General features: G+C 40.7%; 1 long non-coding RNA gene across 1 annotated transcript; it reads left to right on the top strand.

The window, feature by feature from the left end:
• The first annotated feature begins 75 nt into the window (after positions 1–75).
• Positions 76–17,193, top strand: LOC307056712. The gene is made up of 4 exons (XR_013811028.1): positions 76–165; positions 825–906; positions 12,140–12,193; positions 16,701–17,193. It is a non-coding gene; the product is annotated as an uncharacterized lncRNA (long non-coding RNA).
• The last annotated feature ends 558 nt before the right edge of the window (positions 17,194–17,751 follow it).

Raw genomic sequence — 17,751 nt, 5'->3', positions numbered from 1 at the left:
ACTTTGCATCCAAGGATCTCAAAGAACTTTATGCATCATTTATCGTGAGCCCTGTTTTGCAAAAGACCAGTTACCTGAGGCTTCGGCAGCGGGTAGGGGATAGATGTTTAAGTATATTTGCACCATTAATCAAGGTAGAGGGAAGAAAAGACACAAAACCTGTGGGTGAGTGGTTTCCTCCTCCATCTAAAGCTAAAGCCCCTTCTCGCAGTCTCTCAGCAACGAAAATTCCTTTATTTGTCCAACACGGAAAGGCCAAAGAGACAGGGTTGTCTTCCACCCAAAAGTCCTTCTGAGGCAGCTGGTTAGATAAACGCAGAGCATGGAGCTCTGCCTGGGAGCGAAGGTTCAGAGAACAAATTGCCATTTAAAACTGTTGGGCTGGACCTGCCTCTTCCGAAGCTAAAAATGGATTTAGGATTTTGGCGTTCACGCTCTGGGGAGAGAAGGCAGATGCAATTGGGGAAAGCTCAGGCTGGCAGGGTGTGGGGGACAGGCGAGTGGGGGAGCCAGGTCTCCCGAGGGGCTAGCAGCGCGCATGCTAGTCGAATGCTGGTTCCCGACGCGAGACGCCCCGAAACCTGCTCCCCAGTGAGAACAAAGGCAGGCTCCGAGCGAGAACCTGATTGGTGCCCGGTCCTCACCGGTGTCCTCCGGACCCCGGAGATAACTTGCTCTGCCCACTGGCGCGCAGCTCCGTGCGCACTGGCGCCCCAGCTCCCCACCCTGCCTTGGCCGGGACCACATAGGACTGTGCGTTATGACATCACCTGTTTTTGCTGTTGAGAACACGATCGGTATTCTCTGCTTCTCTTTTTTTAAAGGTCTCTGGTGTACGAGGATTTGTGAAGGCCTGCAGTTGGCAGAATGAATCTGTGGAGATGGTTTAAAAGAACGGTTTCACTGGTTTGCATTTCTTTATTTTCTTCCCTTTCTTTTTAAAAAACTACCCTGGTTTCCTTAGGGATTCAGTGTAGTGTTGTGATGCAAAATCAGAAAGGTACACTTGGAGGAGCTAGCAAGTTTAGTATATCAAAGCTATTAGACCAAATTGTGTGGTTAAAACTGCCAATCTCCTCATTTTTCAACAGCTGCCTCCTCTCTGTCCCTTTTAGAGACCAACAGGCATAAACCAAGTCTACACAAGGAACAAAGGAAATGGAAATCTGCCAGTGTCAGGTTTAAATAGATTAAAATAGACTGGAAACCCCCCAAAGGGTCTAAGTTATGTGGTTGGGTAAATGTGTTGATCCATTTAACTAGGGATAGCTAAAGTTCTCTTGGTGCTGTGCAGATTTATAGAGCCTAGAATAGCAATGGCATGGGAAAGGTGTATAACATGCAGTTAGAAGAAACTGTAGAACAAGAAGATTCAGCAAAGGGAGAAATTACTATGTATACTTCAACGCAGAGAACCAAGAAATCCAGGGAGAAAGGAAGTCTCAGTTGTCCTAAGAACTGAAACACATAGGTGTCCCCATTTAGTGGTAAATATCTTGAGTTATATTCCTGGCTTGTAAAGCAGATTTTATGTGAATACATTTTAAAGGAAAGGAGAAATTGAAGGATGAAGTGAATTTTTGTGCAGAGACTGAGTTTTCTCAAACAGTATTTTAACTTCAAATTATTTTCTATCATATACTTTTTATATCCTTTCCTTCTATTTAATAACTAAATTCTTTCACAGTGAAGTCCTTTAAGTTCTTCCATAACTAAATCTCTCAAGAGGGAGGCCAAGAGAGGCCAGCCCTATACAGTTATACCCTCTAACAAAGATTGCTAAAAGGAGGTTTTAGAGGAATCTCTTCATTGATCCATGGTCATGTACATGTATGTGACCAAATGATGGCCCTCTCCACCAAATCCTCCAAACTGTTATAACATTGTCTATACTGTCATTTATTTGGCAGTCAACCATGTACTGCACTGTAACATTTCTTCTATTGAACCACGATATATGTGTCTGTGTCCCACCCCTGAAATCTCCAGTCCAGTAACTCATTCTCAATACACAATGACCACCCTTTCTTCTGGTTCTCACACCCTCAGTCCCATCAGCCTTCTTCTCCCCTCTCACGGTAATGTTCAACTTCTGGACCCTTCCTTTCTCTTCCATTCCTCACCTGACCTCCCTTTCTTTCCCAGCTAGCCTGGATACCAGAAGGAGACTGTAACTTAGAGAATAAGTGACTTGCAAATCCTGGATCGCATTGTTAGTTAAGAGGGAAGGAAACAAAAGCCCATTCTTTGAACTTTGTACAGAGCAAGGAAAAACTCCGCCCCTTTTGTTGTCTGGTTGATCTAAAACAAGAAAGAACTTTAGGAAAGTAAGATCTGGGTGAAAATTAACAACCAATGTGGAGCACTACTTCTTAATTTTTTAATTACAAAATGAGAATGACACTTCATTAAACATTTTACATCATTTAAAAATAGTTTTTGCTTGTTTTGAACTATTTTTTTTTAATGTGACTTTTTTTTCCTAGTTGTGCATAAAATCACATGGCTTGGATGTACCGTAAACTATTTAACCATTACTCCACTATGGAACATGTAGGTTGTTTCCAGTTTCTCATGATTATAAATAATGCTCTGATAAGCTTCCTCATGTATAAGTTTCTGGCAGCATCTTTTATTCCTAGATATGGAATTTCTAACCTAAAGGATATGAATATGTTTTAAGGCTTTTGATGCAATTTGCTAAAATATTTTGTGGAAAGGTTTAACCAATTTGCAACCAACTCACAGTGAACAAGAGCACAGGGGAGAGAATCATTTGAAAGCACAAATCTGATCTGTTGTCCTCCTACGGAAGGCCAGTCAATAGTCCACTTACCTCTACTTCGAATGCCCTCCATCTCTTTCTCTTTGAAAGATCTCCCGGTAGAAATAAGCACTTGCCAAAGCATCCAAAGTGCTTTCCTATACCTCTTCCTTAGCATCAAGCTCAATACTGAAATGATTGGTTCAAATTCTATGTTCTCATTAGACTGGTGAACCCCTTAAGGGCAGGGATGGACTACATTCACTTATTCACTCCCAACTCCTAGCTCAACCAACTTTAAGAGAAATGCTTAAAAAATCTTGGAGAAAATAAGGAGTTTTCACTCTGACTTTCCTCAGTACACCATAAGTTCTTCTAGAACATCACTTTTGAATCTCTAATAACAGCTACAGGAACTTATAAAAGGATCCCAATACATATTTGTGAATTGAATGGCTCAAAACAACTATTGTTGCAAAGCAGAGATTGGATTCGTGTCCTTATCTGTCACCAATTCCTTCTCTGACATTGTACATAATGATCATAACTGGGACTTGCTATCTCTTTTATAAAATGGAACTTCTTACCACAAACCAAGGGTGTAGGGAGGGAGGGCTGAGGCACATTTTTATGCTCGGTGCTTTTGAAAGAAGATACCCTGTTAGTAACGTGCTGTGACCTTTGGACTTGAAACTGTTTACTTCTCTAGATATTCTCATTCTACTGACCTAAGAACGGGCCCCTTTATAGTTCCTAAATAAGGATTCGATTGAAAAAAATCAATTACTAAAGATATTTTTTAAATCCCATTTCTTGAGACAATAGGTCATTTTCTAACTTTTGCCTCCTCAGACTTCTTTTTCTTTTCCCTGGGGGAACCCAGAGCCTTTGGATTTCAGGGAAAGTACTGCATTATTTACAAATTTGCAAATACTGTAATTTGTTTTGTGCACAAAGGAATTTGTACTTCACACAATTATAAATTGATTGCTCCCTTTGAGCTGTTAATTAGATTCCCGGGGCCCAAGACCAGTACTACTCCAAAGGAGAAATTAAGAGGATCTGATCCAAAAAGGCCACTGCTTTAGTGCCCATTCCCATCCCACCCCCTCTATCGCTCACCTCCACCGAGAAAATTATTCTTACTAAAGCTCATTTTTCAAAGAACAAATATTCCACCAACATCCAACATTTTGTGGGCTTTCTCTTCTAACTTCCTATTTCAGAGTTTCCTGCATTTAACCCCATGTAAAGCAGACTGCAAAGGCGAGCGAGGCCCTCAGATGTGGGTTTGTTGTTGTTTGTTTGGCCTGCAAGATGTTAGCCAGCACAGTGCTTTTTAAACATTGAATTACTTTAAATATTTATAATTTAGGAGACTTTGCCCCCCTCCCCAAATCTAGATTTCTGGCGTCTCTTGAAAATTTGTCAGATCTGATCACACTGGACTCATACTGCCACATGGCAACCATCTGCTGGAACCAAGTACCTGCTATTTGGGTTCGGACATGTACTTTCTAGTTTACCAACATCTCTGTCACTCTTTTGGGTTCTATTTTGCCACTTTATTTACATTATCTTCTTGATCTTTGTAAGGATTCGCCACCTCTATAAACTTTCTCCAGCACCTAAATACCTAAATTACTGATCTGCTGACTGTCCCTCTTAACTTTATTATAGAATATGAATTGAAAAGAAACTTGTCATCTCTTGGCTATAGCAAACGTTGAGGAAAGGGGTCAGATGTAAAGATTATCATGATATGTAAATCAACTATACTTCAACAAAAAAATATATTAAAAAAAAGGAATATCATGATGGATAGCTAGGTACCCTGACACGTGTGTGTGTGTGTGTGGGGGGGTGTACACAATGGGAAGGACAGTTGTCTAAGAAGGGACTATTATGTCCTTTACACTCTTCACCCCACTCCTTATTCTAAGTCTGCCCGCATCCCCATTCTAATTGTAGCTTTAGGAGAAAGGGGCCAAGGGGAATGTGGCAATAGTAGAAGGACCATGAAAGTGTTTTCTTTGATGGGCATTATCACACGGAGACTAAGAGCCTGGGCTCTGGAGTCAGATATGGATTTGAGCACTGACTTTGCCCCTTACTAGATATATGACCTTGGGCAAGTTACTTACTGTCTTTAGGCTTCAGTTTCCTTATCTGTAAGACTGAGTTATAATGCTACCTCCTCAAAGAGTGATTGTGAAGATTGAATGAGATTAATGCACTGTAGTGTTCAGCAAAGTGACTAGAACATTGCAAGCCCTCAGAAAATGTTTGCTGCTAGCTGCCACAATACAAAGGATGTTATGTTCTCTACATACTGTGTGACCTTGGTCTAGTTACTTAACTTTTCTATGTCTCGATTTTTGTCATCTGAAAAGAGGATATTAATATTAGCTTAGTCATAGAGTTTTTTTGAGGGTTAAATGAGCTATATGTAAAGCACTGTAAAACAATGCCTAGCATATAAGAAATGCTATGTAAATATTTACTATTATTATATACTGTGGTCAGGAGATCTTTTTTGTTTCTTTTTTTTTTTTTTTTCTGTGAAGATCTTTGATTTTCAAGGTACTTCTCAAAAGATAATGTAGGGTAGTAGAAATAGCAATGGACAGAAAGTCAGAGGATCCAGGGTTTATTTCAGTAGTGCTGCAAACGATGTGATTTTGGGTCTCAGTTTTCTTATCTATTAAATGTGGAAGGGTGATTAAGTAGGGTCAGGGCCAAATCCAGATTGTAGGAAAATTGAAGCTTATATAACGTGGGGACCTTCCTTAATAAAAGAATATAAAACTATGGATGCAAAATTATTTATGAAAGCAAATACTTATTTAAAATCATCAATAGAATCAATAAACTTTAAAAAGTTGAAAATACTATAAACATCATAAAATCCAAATAAATAACAAATCTCTATTAATTAACTACCTGACACAACCCTGTATTACTTTTTTCCCTACATATTTTGGGCTGTATAGTTTGATTTCCTCTTCATGTGACAATGATTTTTGAAATGTTATCTTCTATGGAGAAAATAGAAAAGTAATTCAATTTTTTTCTCTAGTCTAGTGCCCTAGGATAGTTATGCATCATGAAATGTCCTCCAACCTATATCTTTGTGATCTGATGCATGTGAATTGGCCCGGTGGGTGATAGAAATATTCCTAGAACCCATTCGTACGTTGGGACAACTCAAAACAACAACCACACACTGAAATGACTTTGATCTTGCTCTCTCTATATAACCCACCAAACCCAGGCTAAAGGTGTCTGCATCTTAACTTTCCCTTAGCCAGAATAACAAAAATACACATGGCTTCCCAATTCTTCCAGCATGAAGGAGAGTTTGAAAGAGGTAACTTGAGTGAAAAGAGACCGTGGTCTTTACCAATAATGGTTAAAATAGCTTGCTTTTGAAATTTAATTAAGAATATGACCACGTGAACACATTGCTCTGGCCTCTCCAAGGGCCTTGGAAGGGGCCAGTTGTAGTGATGGACACTAAAGTTTAAATTTTATTAAATTTGTGGTTAATCCGTGTCTGAGAATTGCAAAGACCTTTCCAAGCTCTAAAATTCTGTGACTTTCTTTTGTCTTAGGATTTCCATGAGAATCTAGTGCAAGCAGGATTAGTAGGATAGGAGAAGTAGGAGAATTTCTGCAAGTAAGCAGGGAGAAAGTAAAAGCAGCTCTAGTCTCAAAAATCCCCAAAGTTGCCTTGGTTTTCCTTTGTTCCCTTATTTCTTCTGTGAGTCTGTTCATCTCCTTGATAATCTAAATTCACTCTCCCCAGTTCTCAATGCCCTTCTTTCAGATGTACATAGAGAAATAATTTTATATATTTTAAGGAAAGATCATTGTAAAATATGCTGGCTGTCTGGGCGTTAGAAAGGAAAGTGGGTGAATAACACAAAAATCCACATGAGAGTGAAGGAGTTTGGGAGTACGATCCAATTAATAAGAGCACAGAAGAGTTATAATTTTTAGACTCAGGTATCTTAGATGACACAGTATTCTATTGTGAAGGATTTGCAGGAAATCAACATGTAGAACTGAGGTGGGATTGAAGGGACTCTTGGAAGGAAACAGTCTATACTTCAACTTTCAGACCTTCTGAAAGTGACAATTACATACAGACTTGGAGCATCTTCAGGGATGAGTCTTATTCATCTGAGTATTTCAAGTGCTTGGAACCTAAGAGGAGGTGCTTGAAAAAGCTTGTTGGATGAAATGGTTGGATGTATTAGAGTTTGTTAACTGGAAAGCAAGTACACATATTTTTACCAAATAAAGTTCCCAAGTTGTCTTAAAACTGTAAAATGATTTTCATGCAAAGGTAAAATTTGCCTTGTTAGCAAGAAGCAACTTTCAACAATTATATAAATGTAACAAACACAGCAATTTCAAAGATAAAATGTTGGCATTCCCACATGAGCTGCAAGCTTGGAATCACAATAGCATCTTGTAAGATTCTGGAAGGCTGCAACTTTGGAAGAGTATGCTGTGAAATACATGCTGTACAGATAGTCTTTAATTTGCTCATTTATTTATTGGACCCTCAGCAAGTAGTAAGTTCTGGCGACAAAAAATAACAAAAGATAAGTTTATAATCTAATAGTGAGACTGGGGTATAATCTCTGCATTGGTGTAGAAGATAAATAGAAAATGGAGAATAGAGGGTAAGAGAATTATTAGCAAAGAACTCAGAAAGCTCCTTTGAGCATTTATGCCTGTAACTGGATGCCTTAGTGGTAATGATGGAGACACATGATGCAGAATTCTTGCTGTGTCTCCATGCAATTTACAATGTCAACAGGAGGATAGGATTAACCCTTATAAATACTAGAGAACAATACAGAAGAGTATATAATGAAATCACCTTTTAATTCCATGTTCATTACTCAATTCATTCCTGCAGTCACACATTAATTTCCTCAACATATGTCTGTGGAGTACTTACCATGTGCCAGGCTCTTGGCTAGCCATGGAGATAAAGTGATAAACATGAGAGTCAGGGTCTTACAGAACAGATAATCTAGCAGAGAAGATGGACTTCAAACAAGTAATGCCAATATGTAATGAGTATTATAGTAGGGAAAACACAGGAAGGGAACATAGAGCAGGGGAATCTAACCTGGTCCAGGCCTCCCTGAGGAAGTAAAATGGAAACCCAAGTGGCGGGGTGTCCACTGTTTCTGACAGTAACTCCCCCATATTCCATCCAGTAGGTCCTTTCCATCTGCAACTCTCATCTAGTTGTTTCAATTCTCCTTTAATATAGTTCCTGTTCCAGTTATAAAACTCCTATGAATCCTGACTTCTTACAGTACAGTAGACAAACTTTTATGCTGGAAGCAATCCTCCTTTCTTTTTCTAAGAGGCACTATCCCTGTTTAACTTATTTTTCCAGATTAAAGAATATCATTTAACATCATTATTTCACACTTGACATTTCTCACTCAGGCCATCACTGTGATGAGTTCCATCCGTGCATGTGCAAGTTAAATGTAGGCACCATTTCTAAGAGGTACATCCATTTTATCTCTCTTAAGACTCTGAAGTATTTGAAGGTAATCCTCATATCTCTAACCTATTTTCTCTAATCCCCACAACATCCATGGTAATGATACTATAATCATAATAGATATAGTGATAGAAGCAACCACTATCACTTACTGAATGCTTACTATGTACCAGTCATTTTGCAATATCCTATATACATTATCTTACCTAATATTTATAAGATGCCTATGAAATGGTTATTATTATCTCCATTTTTCAAATGATTTATAGGGATTAAAAGTTTGGTCAAAGTCACAGTTATTCCAAGACATTTGAGATTTGAACCCGGATTTGCTTGATGCCGGTGTTTATAGTATTACTCAATCCTGCCTTGGCATTGTACATTCAGAATATTGTAAATATTCTTTGAACTAATTCTCTGTGATAGGTTACCAAACTGTGAGGTCCACTGACTTAGATCTCCCAACATCCACCAAATATAGTGTGGGCACCTCCAGTAGTTGGATTCCTACTGAGCTCTATGCTATGGGAGTAGGAAAAGAAATACGCATTATTCCCTATTCTAATATTTTATTGCCCACTGGCATGTTACTCTAAAATAAAACTAAATGATCCTGGGATGTGAAAAATACTTTTGTTGACACTCTAAGTTGAAATGCCAAATGTTTTGATATATAAGTCTGATGATTCCTAGGCACTTGGTTAGTCATGAAGGTAAAGTGATGGATGTAATGGAGATAAAGTTTAGGGAGAGGGGAGAGGAAAGAAGTTGCCATTTCTCCTCTTACATGCTGTATCAAGGATGGTCCGGGTCCATTGCGATATTGGTTGAGATTAGCTCCTCTAAGAAAGAAGATGAATGAACTGGTTTCCACATAATCTGCCAGCGAACTAGAGATATTTATCTCAACCTGTCCCATCCAGATTCTCCTCTAAGGAAATCTTTCTGCTTGTGGCCTCATTCTACACAGTGGTGCTCTATACTGTGTGTTTGCCCCTTGTCTCAGATGAGTGGACCAAGCGGTAGATGCTTGCTGGAAGGCAGACATTCTGTGACCTGGCCAGCCATCTGGATGGACTAGCTTAAAATGATGATCTGGGCCGATCAGTTGCCTTTCTGGGAAATTCAGCAATTGGAAACTAAGGCACCAGGCCAGCTGGCAGCTAAGTCGGATTGTGAGAGGATGCCATGAACCATATGGACGCTAAAACTATGAAGGGGCAGAACAGATAGAGAGTAAAGGTTGAGGAAGCTGGTTGGGAAAGAAGCATAGAGAAAATGCACAGAAAGAAGGCTAAGACACTAAGACACTGGTATTTAGAGGTGCCTTTGATCCTGGGTGTTTCCAGTTCTGGTCCCTGCTATGTATCCCTATAACCGCCCCTACCCCTATCTGAATCTCCTTCCACCACTAATTTTGTGAAGTAACTTGAGTGTGCCTGTTTCTTTCAATCAAAAGAGACTAAAACCATCTTCCTTCCCTTACCTGTCAAGCACTTACAAATATGAAGTATTACTCTTAGTTCTCATTAGTAAATGGATGTGAAAAGTCAGACATTCAAAAGAAAGAACTGGAATGCGCTGAGCCAGAAAACCGCATTTTGATTTTTGCACATAGAAAATTTTTACGTTTCATTAAGCATACGTTTCATCAAGAAAGTCTGCTCTCAAACTTTTTAGAACGTTTTGTGTTCCCAGTTGGAGAATGGAGATCAGTAATCTATTAGCCGAACTGCTTCTCTCCAAGTTTAATGTCAAAGTGATTCTAATGTGTCTACGTGAGCAACTGCCTGTGAAGAAAACTTTGAGAGACAAAAGGCTTTCTCTCTTTCCACTCTTTATCCTTCATTCAGACCTCATGCCTGCTGGCCCAGTTTAATGATTTTCTAGAGTTTTTGAACCAAGAAGATTTTTTTAAAAAGTAAAAACAGAAATCAAAGTTAAATGTCCTTGAATTTTTCCAAGAACTAAGTAGTTAGTCAAGAAAAAGATAAAGTGAATGAGGGCAGCTTTGTGTCAGTTTGCAGGTTAAAGATCACTGTGGTGGTCTTTATGAAATACAAAGGGGACCAGGCATATAAATATGAACAGGTATAAATGCTTTACTTTGACTCAACTTGCCAGGTGAGGAACATGCCTCAACAAGTGATCTGTTTCCTTAGGGCCAATCACTAGCCTTGGAGGAGCTCAACTCAGCTAACCAGAATAGATCTGGAATATTCTTGGTTTCCATTCCTGTGCCTCACGTGCCTTGTCTCTGCAGGAGCCGCTGCTTTTTCTTCCCTTTCTAAGTCTCTCTCTTTCTCTCTCTCCCCTCCTTCCTCCCTTCCTTCCCTCTCCCCTCACCTCTTTCCCTCTTTCTCCCTCTTCCACCCTCCCTTCCCCCTTCCTCCTCCTCCTCCTCCTCCTTCTTCTTCTTCTTCCCTTTCCCCTTCTCCTTATCTCTCTCTCTCTCATTTATATTGGGCTTATTCTGAGCTCAGCCACCCTGGAACCCATTCTCTATCTTGTAGGTAAAATAGTTCTTAGGATTTGCTAAGACCTTGGAAAATAAAGGAGGTACTTCACCTGACCAGCAAGGATTGTTTTTGCCACACCTTTGGAAACTTTGTGGATGGGAAATTAAAGGAAGTGGTGCTTCTCCCTGGGCCATACTAGAAGGGTTGTGGTCGTGTTGGACTTGCTGTTGATACACTAACTCTACAGTTATTTCTGTATACTCAAGGCTTGTCACTTTGCATTTTCTCTTTCTTCAAGAAGACATGAACACCTAGAAAGTCACATGTCTATGGGGAATTGGAATGCTGAGGAATGGAAACAAATGGAAATATATTACACAAGTGGAACTTAAGCTGTGACCTGAAATGTATTACCTAAGAACTTTGTACGGGTGAAATTTTTTCTATCTCGGTATTGTATAATCAAGTCGCTGTTCAAAAACTCTTCAAATTTCATTTTTTAGTACTTACGTTGTAGTTTTTGTTTTGTTTTGTTTTGCGGTACGTGGGCCTCTCACTGCTGTGGCCTCTCCCGTTGCGGAGCACAGGCTCCAGACGCGCAGGCTCAGCGGCCATGGCTCACGGGCCCAGCCGCTCCGCGGCATGTGGGATCTTCCCGGACTGGGGCACAAACCCGTGTCCCCTGCATCGGCAGGCGGACTCTCCACCACTGCGCCACCAGGGAAGCCCTGTTTTTTTTGTGTGTGTGTGTGGTACGCAGGCCTCTCACTGCTGTGGCCTCTCCCGTTGCGGAGCACAGGCTCCGGACACGCAGGCTCAGCGGCCATGGCTCACGGGCCCAGCCGCTCTGTGACATGTGGGATCTTCCTGGACCGGGGCACGAACCTGTGTCCCCTGCATCGGCAGGCGGACTCTCAACCACTGCGCCACCAGGGAAGCCCCTTTGTAGGGTTTTTTGAGGATTAAATGAAAAAATTTATGTAAAGTGCATAGAACAGTGTCCCTCCTATTATGAGCACTCAATAAATGTTAGCTATTATTATTTAAACATTTTTTCATACAACAATAATATATTTGTTTAGTAGCAATTGAAATTTACTTGAATTTTAATGTTTTGGGTTCCCTGATGCCATTTACCACTGTTTGTTTTGATTTAAAAGGGCCTCAAGTACTTGATAACATGCAAGGTTGATCATCAAAGCATCTTTATTGCACTTGTGTTCGCAAAGTACATTTTGGTCTTCTTTTAGTTAGTCTGTTCAATCACATTACAAGATAGAGAATTCTGTGTCAGAGAGCCTGTGAGAAAATGAAGAACCTAAGTGTCTGGAGAAATTAAATGAGCACAATGTAACCCCCATTCTAACCTCTCTCTAGATGAAGATGAAGAAGGACCATCTTCTCTGGGACTTGGGCTCTCACGCGCATTAGGTGAGTGTATGCGTCCACACACATGGATATATGCCTTTATGTGTCCTGCTCTCAACAAATTCTTTTTTTTTTTTGGCCATGCCTCACAGCTTCCAGGATCTTAGTTCCTCATAGTTCCTCGACCAGGGATTGAACTGGAGCCCCCTGCTTTTGGAAGCACAGTGGAGTCCTAACCACTGGACTGCCAGGGAATTCCCAACAAAATCTTTTTTGCTAAGCTAGAGATAGTGAGTCATAATCATTCCTTAAGTTTTTTTTTTTAATTATTTCTTTATTTTTGGCTGCATTGGGTCTTCATTGCTGCACACGGGCTTTCTCCTGTTGTGTCGAGCAGGAGCTATTCTTCGTTCCGGTGTGTGGGCTTCTTCCTCATTGCAGTGGCTTCTCTTGTGGAGCACAGGCTCTAGGTGCACAGGCTTCAGTAGTTGCAGCGCATGGGCTCAGTAGTTGTGGTGCACAGGTTTAGCTGCTCCGTGGCATGTGGGATCTTCCTGGTCCAGGGATTGAACCCGTGTCACCTGCACTGGCAGGAGGATTCTTAACCACTGCACCACCAGGGAAATCCCATTCCTTAAGCTTTTAACTGAAGAACTGCAGTTTGCCAGTTAATGAACAGGACGTATTATCCCCATTTAAGAGTTGGAGTCCTAAGATAGAGTGCCTTGGCTCTTGCCATCAAGAACTTTGCCTACTAGCCAATAGCTGATGATTCTCAGTTTTATTCTACAGGAGGTAACTACCTTTAGGGAGATGGACAAAATCACAAAAGATAATATACCTCATGTATTCTGTATGACTCTAGAAGAACCTAACCATACTATAAATAGGTCTGTCTTTTTTTTTTTTTAAATATAGGTCTGGGCTGAGAGGGTCTTCTGGGAGGTGTAATGGGCAGGATATATAAAGCATGGACCAAACCATGGATTCTTTCCTCTTTGCCTTTTACAATTGCCCTCTGTTTATAGAAACCTATTTATGAGTCTGCCTTGGTCATCAGGCAAAATGCCTTATTTATTTCATGGCTGTTTACAAAACCAAGGGCCCAGGCTACAGGATATTTATACTGTTGTCTATCATAGCATTCACTGGGGGAAGAGATAAGCGATTCATCTGACAAAAATATTGCGGCTTGCAGATTCTGAGTGTACGAGAAAGAAATCACCGCATTACCACCTCATAAGACAATGATTTTGTTCTCTTGAACAAATGATGTAACTCATTTAGGTTGATTTCGCCTTCCTCAGATGTCATGAACATAATTTTTGCTTTTTCACTATAGTTCTTAGTTGCTTGTGCAGTGATATCTCAGGTACAAAGGGCCGGAAGCAAAGTCTGAGTTGGATCCTCCTGAGAACATCAAGAAGATTTTCTCCCCTTTTTCAAGGAACTAAGGAGTAGATTTAGCCAGACAAGGATAAGGTTCTGGATGTGGAGGGTAACAAGCAGCAGTAAGATTTTTCTAGGTGGAAAAATCAAAGGGAAGGCAGATGCTTGGGTGTGTTTGTGGCCTAATTTCTGTAGCCCTGGAGCTGCCCAAAGTATCTTCAGAGTGAAGACCAGCCATCTGAGCCCCAAGACAGGACAATGACCTGGGGGTGAAGAGCGGCTCTAGCTCCACCTGCCAGCTCCGCGCCCCCCTCAGCTTGGTTCTATTTGCTCTTTATCTTTGGGGCTTCATTGACATCATTCTACCCTATTTCAGAGTGAGATTAGGTGAATTCCTCAGAGCCCATGGATCCCAGTGACATGTTAGCTACACCAACTTTGTGTCACCTCTGCTTCTCCAGAAGCAGATTCAACAAGATCACATGATTTTTCAGAGCCTTTTAATGTCTCTTGCCTTTGGCGTGTCACTTATCTGACCTACTTCCAACTTTTCATGTTCCAATCTCCCATCCCTTTTATTTCATCTGACTCTTTCCCATATCATCAGCCCTACTTTCTGCTCCCTTCTCACTAGAGCAAACTGCCAACCCCGGTACCTTTGCTCTCTTGTTCACATTCCCCTCAAAAGTCACCCAAAGTATCCAGGAAGCAAGGGAGAAGAGCTTAAACTATTTTTGCAGTGGAAAGCCTAGAGATGACTTACCTAAGCATGGCCTATTTGCTGCTTGATGTGGTTCATGCTCTGGCCAGGGGGAAGGTATAGTGGGATTTTGCCCAGGCACACTTTGGCCATTCTGTGTTTTGTGCTGCCCGTACTGAGTCAGCTATTGTTGAAACAAATGAAGGCAAGTATCCTTGAGGAACAGTGATGGAGGCGTGGGTGACATTCATGTAGATAATAACCTTTCAGATTAGCTCTGGTCCTGCCCATGAACAGAATCTCAACCCCAGCCAAATCCTTCCAAAAGCAAAGACCATGTTCGTGGTAGACTGTAAGCTCCCTGAGGGCACACATCTCTGTCTGAGTTCTTTTCATCATGTATCCCAGGTGCACAGAATGGAGCCTGTCCCATTGTAGGTGCCCAATAAGTCTTTGTTAATTTGAATTCCCGCCCGATGGAATTGTTACTCTAGTACCGCATTTCAGCAAGGCTCTTCTCCACCAAATAGCACAATATCAAACAGGTATGGCAGAGTCGATTTTAATATGCTAATTAATATACACAAGGGAAAAAAAAGATCGTTGTAAATACCATGGGCTTTGAATGAACGTGAGCTTCTGAGGGCTGTAAATGTATTTCAGAGAACAGGACTAAAACTGGAGTAGAAATATACTAAATTTTAAGGAGCATCTTGAACATGAAGGGTAGCTGATAAAGAGAAAATTAAGCTTTTTAATTATAGAAATGTGAAATTGATAGAGTTCCCTGTTTATCTGAAACAACAAGTTTTCCTAGGACCTTAATATTATTATTCCTAAAAAGCAGGGGTCGAGGGGGCTTTAGACTAGATAAAATTCCCTCCAATTCTAAAAAGTTGAGACTATAATTATAAATCATCAAAAAATATAAAAAATAAATAAAACTGATGTCTTTATTCTCTCTTTTGGGAATGAGTGTAGCCCTAGAACAAAAAATCTTAACCTGAAGTGTATGGTTGTACTTCCTTGTATATTTGAATTCCCTAAAACCGTGCATAAAAATTTTATATATGTGCATTTTTTCCCCTGACGAACAAGGATCCATAGTTTTCATCAAATTTCCGAGGTAGTTTGAGACCCCAAAACCTTATAAGCCACTGGATTATAACATTTTAGATTGTCTCCTTATAAGGCTTGAAATAACACTTTCTATGTGTCAGGCATTATGCTAAACACTTATATGTCTTACCTCATTTAACCGTAACTTCACAAGACTGCTGCTTTTCTGAGAAGTTAACTTTCTCAAAGTCTTACAGCTGATAACTGGTGAAGCTGGGACACCCACCCAGGCTGAACCAGAATGCCATGCTTTTATTCATTACATAGAACTACCTTCTTTTTGGGAGACAGAACATTTTCCCCAAACCAGAGCCTTTTCAGTCTTAGCCATTATTTTCCCTGTAATTCATCTTTTATATTTATTTAAGAACGGCTTTCTAAGCACCCTAAACCCTTTATACACCCAGGGAGCATTTCTCTGTGGAACTAGCTTTCTAAAGCACTGAAGCAACCCTCTCCAGACCACTCACCTCTGTTCTGTTTTTTTCCATTGTACAACCAGGCTGCTGTAAGCATAATTTTGTCTTAACTCTCTATTCAAAACTCAGGTCTGGCCACGTGGCACTAATGGACAACCCATACATTTGGAGAGACTCCAAGAAATCCATCCCAAGCACTGAATGGTCCTGGCCCTGTTCCAGAATTTCACTAACCTTCCACAAATTGTGATTCCAGACACGTTCTTACCTTGGCCCCCAGGATAATGGAAGCCACAAAAGAGACAGAAATTAAAATGTCAGCCCAGCTGGGCCCACAGCAATTACAATGGAACCCATTGCCTCTTCGATCACCTGAGTGCACCACATCTGTGCCTCCTGCAGAAGGGATAGCAAAATAATCCAGAGCAGTTATTTTAGATGTCTCTTTAACTCAGTGTTAACACAGTTGCTACTTAACAACAGCAACTAAGATTTTAATAAGCGACAGGAAAATTTTTAAAAACAAGGTGAGAAGCAGAGATCAGAATTCTGATGAGCTTTGTAATTCAGCAACCACTGCCATCACTCAAAACCTAAATAACCTGAAATACATGATCAAGGCTGGAGCAGCAAGTAAAAGAAAGTGTTGTTATTCTCTGCCTGAGAAAAGGGTATCACCCAAACCTTTTCACCTACTGCAGATTCTGAAAGACGAGTAGTATGCCATGTCACTATGGACAGAGAAAAGGATGTCCACAGCCAAGGTGACATCTGAGAGGTCATATACTTTGTGGGATCATGATAGAAGTTCAAAACATCAACCTGAGAAAAATAAGTGAAACTGATGACTAAGTGGGAAGTATGGGTGGCACAAGGGATTAAATGGTGTGGGAATCAAGACATTGCTAATCTCCTCACTTCCTCCTTTTTTTATTCTTGATAGACCCAGCCACTGATAGGAGCTGCTGATTTCACGTGAAGTGATCTGTTGCTTTTTGTGCTCTGAAGGTGAAGATTTCCAATATCTGCGATGTTACATCCATGAGTTCTTCCAGCTTTGAAACTGAGCGCTCCAAGCAAGAAGATCCCTTTTCTTCTGCTGCTATGCCAGGGAAACATTGAGATTACTTCAGCCAAAATAACATTTCTGCCAGTTGACATCCTAACTCAGAGAGGCAGCTAGTCGTGTTAACAAAGAAAACGACGTTTGGTCATAAGGGAGTGTGATGAAACTTTCGCTTTATCGTTTTCTATCTCAATACAACAATATGGAGACGAGTTATTTTCTTAAAGTACTTGTCACCTGCTTTGTGATTGTCATGTTACTTGGCTGCCTTCTCTGCGAGATTATAGGCTTCATGAGGACAGTTTTCCTCCCCATTGTATCCTCAATACAGTAACAACATTGTTTTTGAAGAAATGAATAAAGAGAGTCAACGCAGAAAAAGTCTTCTAGTCTGTGTCATAGGAATAGTGAAATCTTTTTAGGTTAGTAAAATGTGGGTTGAATTGCTCAGGAATTTTTAATAACCAGTGTTTGTCAGCTGAATTTATATTATGGGCAAATGTAATACTGAATGCAGTTATAAGTTCTGGAATAGGGACAAGTGTTCAGGCCGCGGTGGCTAAGTGCTGTTTTTGTCCTCCAGCTCTTATTTTTCCTTCGGGTAACTCTTAGCCAGTGTTTGTCTAGGAAATTGCCCCCTCCTTCACCCTCAGTCCCATCTTATTCTCCTCCCCCAGGTACACTGGGTCCTACACTGGTAGGTGATCCTCTGTGTACCAGAGAACCGTTTTCCTGGGGCCACTGGGCTTTGTTCAGCCACAGTTCCAGCTGGTCCTGTCAGAGGAGCGTGTCCTTTCTTTGCTTTGGGGAGAAGTGAGCTGGAGCTGTGTGTGGAGTCTCTACACTGAAGCCAACAGAGGAGAAAGTGGGGAGTGGGGAGATAAAGGGAAAGAGGGTGGGAGAGAGAGGATCCTGATGACATACATCA

Source organism: Hyperoodon ampullatus, assembly GCF_949752795.1.
Source record: "Hyperoodon ampullatus genome assembly, chromosome: 7".
NCBI classification, from domain to species: domain Eukaryota; kingdom Metazoa; phylum Chordata; class Mammalia; order Artiodactyla; family Ziphiidae; genus Hyperoodon; species Hyperoodon ampullatus.
The sequence above is the reverse complement of the archived record's forward strand: the minus strand, read 5'-3'. Positions and strand labels throughout refer to the sequence as shown.